Here is a 7,177-nt window from a genome sequence, read left to right as displayed (position 1 = left end):
TATATATATATATATATATATATATATATATGGCGAAATATCTTCCGTGCTGAAACAGCCATGCTTAAAGTGTTTTAATGGAACTAATGTAAGAGTATTGTTACTTTACAATAACATGACTTAAGCAAAAGAAAAAAATAGCCCAAAAATAATATTCAGTGGAAAAAACAAAAAAACAAAATATATTTTCCACATTATAAGGCGCTTGGGAGTATAATGTGCACCTTCAATGAATGGCCTATTTTAAAACTGTTTTCGTAAATATAGGGAACACCGCATTATGAGGCGCATAGAATAGAAGCTACAATATTAGATGCGGTTGCATTATGCATCCACGAGATCCATCCATCCATCCATCCATTTTCTGATCCACTTTATCCACACAAGGGTTGCGGAGGGTGCTTGAGCCTATCCCAGCCGTATTCGGGCAGTTGGCGGGGGACACCCTGAACCGGTTGCCAGCCAATCGCAGGGCACACACAGACAAAGAACCATCCGGCTTCACACTCACATCTAAGGACAATTTGGAGTATTCAATCAACCTGCCATGCGGCAGGTAACGGGAGTGCCCGGAAAAATCCCACGCAGGCACAGGCAGAACATGCAAACTCCACACAGGAAGGCCGGAGCTGGGAATCGAACCCTGGACCTCTGCACTGTCAGGTCAACGTGCTCACCATTCGTTTATAAGGCCGCCGGGATACAATACAGCTTTATTTATGTAGAGCTTTCACAACCGCTGCAGCTGTAACAAAGCACTCTACAGAACATTTAAGCTACTACGTCCAAGAAATCAGAATATTGATCCGTATATAAGGCGCTTCGGATTATAAGGCGCTGTCGGCTTTTGAGAAAATCGAATGCTTCTAGGTGCGCCTTATAGTGCAGAAAGTATGGTACTCAATGCTGAGTCACTGTGAGTGGCTTCGAATTTGTTTTTATGTTGTGTGTTGTTGTTTTTTTTCTGAAATGTGTTTTCAGAGCAACAAACAGCTAATATATGAATCTGCAATTTCAGATAATGCTGACCAATATCGTTTAATATAAAATAATAGTGGATAACATCTTGAATCATGAAATAAACTGCCAATAAAATCTTCATGAAGTGCAATAAATTAAGCTAAATTCAGCCCCAGTAAGTGGCCTTCATGCCAGATTTCTGCGATGTTAAAAAAAAAGAAGACAGATCAATAATTTCAAAACCTATTTGACCATAGATGTGACTATTAGCCGATTATCTGAATTTCTAAAAATATTTTTGAGGAGAGGGAAACAATAAGATGGTTGAACAAGTGTTCACACACTCTTGTAACTGAGATTTGGCTCTGCTCAAATGTCACCAATCACATTCAAATCACCTGCTGTTTTGCTGACCAGATTCATTGATCAAATAAGGCTCTCGTAGCTAAATTTTATGGTATCTGCCCAACAATCGTAATGCGTGTGTGCGTGCGTGTGTTTGTGAGAAAGAGTCATAGAGAGTATAAAATGAGGCTAATATTTGCCTAAGCACAACCAAAACAACAACAACAAACATAGGCAATTTATCACAAAGTGTCTTTTTTTTTTTTTCAAATTAAAAGTAGGATGATGCTTGGCCAGACAAGCAAAGCAGGATGAAGATTTCGTTTTAAGGTCCGAGAAAGTGTTGCTTGCGGTCATTTGAAACAGAGTCATACATCGCTCATGGCTAGCAGCCAAAGCAGGAAGTCCACTCTGATAAACCAAAACCAAAAAGATTTTGACAAGCAAGTTCTGATTGATTTATTAAAGTAGCGAGTGGATTTTAGCGCATTACAACCCACTTCTGGCGCGTGACTGGAGTCTGTTGCTTCATTAGGCCGCTGGCTGTTAGCATACTAGCTCTCAGTGAGCGCTAATATGCTGAGAGCCTCTCAGAGGCTTATAGAACAATAAAGACACACTGAAGTTCTGAAACGTTCATAAATTCGTCCATATCTCAGAATGACCTGTGTACTTTTGCTGCCTGTTCTCGTGTGAACGCAAAATGGCAGCCTCATCCTGATTCCTCAACTCACAGATCACTCCGGTGCATCGCAACAACGTAATGACACTCTCAGCTGTGGCATTAGCGGTCAAGACAATTTATGTGAAAAAGACGGGGCACCCAAAATAATCTAAAAAAATAAAAATAGGAGAACTAGAACCAGATTGGAAACAGCCTCTAATTCTGCGGGGGGTAAAAATAGGAGAACTAGAACCAGATTGGAAACAGCATCTAATTCTGTGTGTTTTTTTTTCTTCATATTTTAAAATATTCAAGTCCTCAACATGATGAAGAAATATTGATGGAATTATTTGGTAAACAAAAAAATAGCAACCAAAACAGAATTTTAGAATTTATTATTCCTCAAAGGAGGCACCTTTTGACCGGATAACAGCTTTGCACAAAATCTGTTATCTCCTCAGTCAGTTTTATGATATGGGTGATGCTTTATGACCTGCAATGACTTTCAGTTCAGAGCTGTGCATTGGCAAGAGTGAATAGCTTGAATTTCTTGACCTCTCATGTTCAAGACCATTTCAATTTGAAGACATTTCCAAGCTTTTGACTCGTACCGTTTATCCCCAATCATTTTGGCAGAAAAAGTTAAAATATTATGTTGAAATATTTGTTTTTCACAGAAACAATGATTACTGTTCAAATTACAACAACTCCCAATAAGTCAATTCTTAAAAAAAAACAAAAAAACAAAAACAAAAAAAAGGGCTCTCGTCGGATGAAAGCCATAAGTCTAAACTCAACACCAAGCTACCCTCCTATACCTAGAAAGAAGCATGCAGGTGGCAGCATCATTATTTGTCACAGTTTTTCTTCAGTTGGAACTGGGAGCCTCATTAAAGATTGAGGGGACTTTCAGCTTTTGACGAAAAAAAAAAGATGTTTGGAAAGCTTACTAGAACATAAGAACTTCCTTGTGTGCTGATTCTCAATTAACATAAATCTGAATGTGAATGGTTAATGCTGAAAACAGCCACATCGCCACTTATAAGAGGCGCGCAGCCACATTTTATCAGTTGTTTACCTTGGGTATTTTTGTTTTTTTTTCCGAATTAGGTTGTCGGTCATATTGGCAGAACATTGACATACACCTTCCAACTGCCAGTTTGTGCCTCCAATTCAGACTGTGCGCCAGTCAATTACAGACCATACATAATGATTTAAATTCAAATTTTTGAGCCGTTACAGTTTTCAGGTAACCGAGACGACATGTTTTTTTTGGTTGTTTTTGTTTTTGTTTTTATACTGCAACTAGCATGCTTGCTTGTTATTGTGATTTCTCGCTGTGAAGCTCCCCATATACGACAAAGAGGTGGCAGTGTTCCGTACTTGTAAAGTGCCGCGTCATTGTTAGCCAGGTTTACATGCAGACTTTTGTCATTCCAACTGAAATCATTCCGATCGAAGATCTCAGGTCAACTGTTTACGTGTGACACGATCTATTCAAAAACGGTGCTTATATGCGCCCCGAAATGTCATCAGAAAAGCCGTTAAACAGACGCGTGGCATGCGCAGATCCGTGCAAACATCACCTGATTTATGTTTGCTCATAACTGGATTAACATGTTATCTCCAAACACATCCATTTATCTTTGCTTTGTTGAAATTTTCATGGACATTTTTTTTAAATCGAGTCAACCAAAATAATGTCTCCTTCACAAATCAGTAAAAGAAAAATTTTCATCAACATTTTAACACCACCTGTATTCAGACATTACAAGATTAATACGTGTTACTTTTGACCTCTACGATTACAAGAGGTGCTCAAAATGGTCGCCATTAGCTTCCAGACATTCATGATTATGGCTAGCTAACCATCCGTTATCTACCGCTTATCCCGGGTCGGGTCGCAGAGGCAGCAGCTTCAGCAGGGTCTTCCCTCTCCCCAGCCACTTCTTCATTCTCTTTCGGTAAGACATTCCCAAAACACTTCACCAGGAAGGCGTCCAGGAGCCATCCTAATCATACGCCCGAGCCACCTCATCTGGTTCCTCTCAACGTGAGGGGGCAGCAGCTCAACTCTGGCAAACGACTGCTTGGTCAATATTGGCCAAAGTGCCCTTTGGGATTGCTGCGCATGCATTTTCAATTTCTTCCACCCACGTAGTCTCTTTCCTGAGATACATCCCATCCTTTTTGGGCAGTGCTTCTGAATTTTTTTTTATTATTTTTTTTTATGCCCCTCCAAGGAAGAAGAAAATATTTTGTGCCCCCCGCCTCCATCGCTCCACCGCATCGAGTATCAATTGTAACATTACTCTTTTAAGTTGTTGCAGTTTCTGACAATGACAGCGCCACTGCCACGTACTGTAGTGCAGCGGTCCCCAACTTTTTTTGCCCCACGGACCGGTTTAATGTCAGACAATATTTTCATGGACCGGCCTTTAAGGTGTGATGGATAAATCCAACTAAATAATATGACATGACCTGCATGAAAATTGTGGTGTCTTCTAAATATAATAATAAACACGAATCATGACGCGAGGAACGTCCTATCTGGCCGCAACACTCTCTGGTCGCTATGGTAATGCTCAAACGTGCCTTCAAAATAAGATACAAAGTGCATGAAAAATACGACTCACCATCGCCACATGTTATGCAGAGTGGGCTTGGTGCATGGGAATCTTCCGTTGAGATCAATCCGGATGTGAAGTAGGACTACTGATACTGTCTTTTAAATGTAGCGTTCTTTGTTCTTTTTCTTGAAAGTCGTAGGCTCCTCTTCTGTCTGCTGGCCGGGCCTTTTCCCCTTCCCAAAGAAACTTTCCAAAGACGTTTGATTTTAACTCATTTTGCTTGCTCCTGGGTTTTATTTTCGCGGTAAACTATCACGTGACCGCAAAGCGCGCCTTGACCTGCGTTAAGTGAGTGACTCACTGTAGACCAGGGGTGTCAAACTCATTTTTGTTGCGGGCCACATTGTAGTTACGGTTTGACTTGGAGGGCCGTTATGAATTTTGGGAAAGCATTACAAATGTTTAATCACCTCCACATATTACATACACAGCACACAACAAATGGATGGATAACGTTTTAAAATCAGAAGTCAAGAATGATGACTTTATTACATATTAAATTGTGAAATTTTGGTATATATTTTAGCAAGCATCATGGAAGTTGCCATGCTTGATGTGCTTTCGCGGGCCACATAAAATGATGTGGCGGGCCAGATCTGGCCCCCAGGCCTTGACTTTGACACCTGTGCTGTAGACGGCTGTAATGGAGGATCCGGTAATTTTTCAAAATAAAACATATTTCAGAGTCCAAAATAAATAAAACGGAAGTAATGTAAGTTTTTTATTCTTTCTGTGCGGCCCAGTACCAAATGACGGGGCCGCAGACCGGTGCCGCGGCGTTTAGGGGAGCACTGCTGTCATGGATGTGCGATTCCACCTTACTGTAATACAGCAAAAAAGACAAAACAACACAAAAAAAAAAAAACATGTTCCCTGAGGCCACCCACCCATAACATCACACCGGCCACCCACCCGTACCATCACACACCATACCCCCAGCGGGGCCTGACCCCCTATTTGAGAAGTACTGCTTTCGGGTAACTATGAGTTGAACACATGAAAATATGTGTGCAGCAATCGCAGTGAACAGTTTAACTCCTGTTTCAAATTCGAGGCCCGGGGGCCACATCCAGCCAGCCACATCAGTTTATGTGGCCCGCGAAAGCAAATTATGTGCATTGACTGAATTTTTTATTTTATTTTTTCAAATTGTCTTCAATTTTTAATGTTAAGATATTGCAAGCATTTTTTACTGAAGTTATTTTGGGTAATTACTTTTAATTTAATCCCACTTGAAACATGAAGCATAATTTGACGTTTGTGGTGATAGTAGTGATTCACCTTTATTACGCGTGTTATAACGTGATGTTATCTTAAATAGACGTCTCCGGAGACCGACGAGCCTTGCCTTGTTTCCCCAAAATATTTCTACCTCCTCTCGCGTCACTCCTCTGTTGATATGAGTTGAGGAACAAGATGAACCTCTATACAGTGGACCGCCTGGCCTTGTGTGCCCAAAATATTTCTACCTCCTCCCGCGTCACTCCTCTGTTGATATGAGTTGAGGAACAAGATGAACCTCTATACAGTGGACCACATTTACTTATTTAAATACTACATTCTGAGTGTCATCCTCTCTTCTTTTGCGCATGCCGGTTACTTTGGGGATGCATTTGATTGAAACACTTGACAGATTTGAACTCGCATTTAATATGAATGCTTGCATGAAAAAAAATTGGATTTCACCCCCCAAAAATGTAATTGACAAAAAATGAGTTTGACACTCCTGATTTCGACCATTTCCCAAGCAGTAGTTCACCATCTACATATAAATGTCTGGAAGCTAATGGCGACTCCTTTGAGCACCTCTTGTAATTGTAGAGGCTAATCTTGTGATGCCTGAATAAATGTGTACTTCTGATCGAATTGGCAAACCAAATATTCCACCCCTGTGAATGCGAAAGAAATTCCATTCGTCTTTGGCCTGTTTTTTTTCTGGTGTTTATGTGGAGTATTTTCATTCTGTTTGGGCTTCGAACCCACTTGTAACCTGAATACAAGGCTCCGTGTGAATCCGTCTATGCTTCACTTGCCATATATTAGCCATTGTGTATTGCGACTTTTGCATTTTATGTTCATTTTCTGTCTTCGCATTATCTCTGTTCCATACTCATGATTTGCTTTGCTTACATTCATTGTCATTGCTGTAGTAGTGCAACAAATAAAACCTTCTATAAAACCACGCTGCTTGCATTTTCATTATGCAAAACAAAACGATGAACTGACGATGACAGACGAGTGCGCCGGCTGCTGAAGAATGAGCAACGACCGGCAACATTTTTTACATTGCCCATTTCTGCTGATGACACAACTTTATATTGCCCCGGAGAATATCTTGAGCAGCTTCTGACTACTGTGGAAAAACAACTAAATATATTAAAGAACTGGTTTGACACAAACAATTTGTCTTTTAATCTAAACAAAACAAAGTTTAGAACCTTTGGCACAGTGTGTTGGAAATCAGAGGGGATCGCTGGTATAGCGTAAAGTGACTAAAAAAAAAAAGAACGATGAGAACAAACAAAGCATAATCGACTGATCATTATGAAACATACCGTATTGGCCTGAATATAAGACG

This window comes from Hippocampus comes, unplaced genomic scaffold (genome assembly GCF_001891065.2).
Source record: "Hippocampus comes isolate QL1 unplaced genomic scaffold, H_comes_QL1_v1.1 scaffold73, whole genome shotgun sequence".
Taxonomy (NCBI): domain Eukaryota; kingdom Metazoa; phylum Chordata; class Actinopteri; order Syngnathiformes; family Syngnathidae; genus Hippocampus; species Hippocampus comes.
This window is presented reverse-complemented; position numbering follows the sequence as displayed.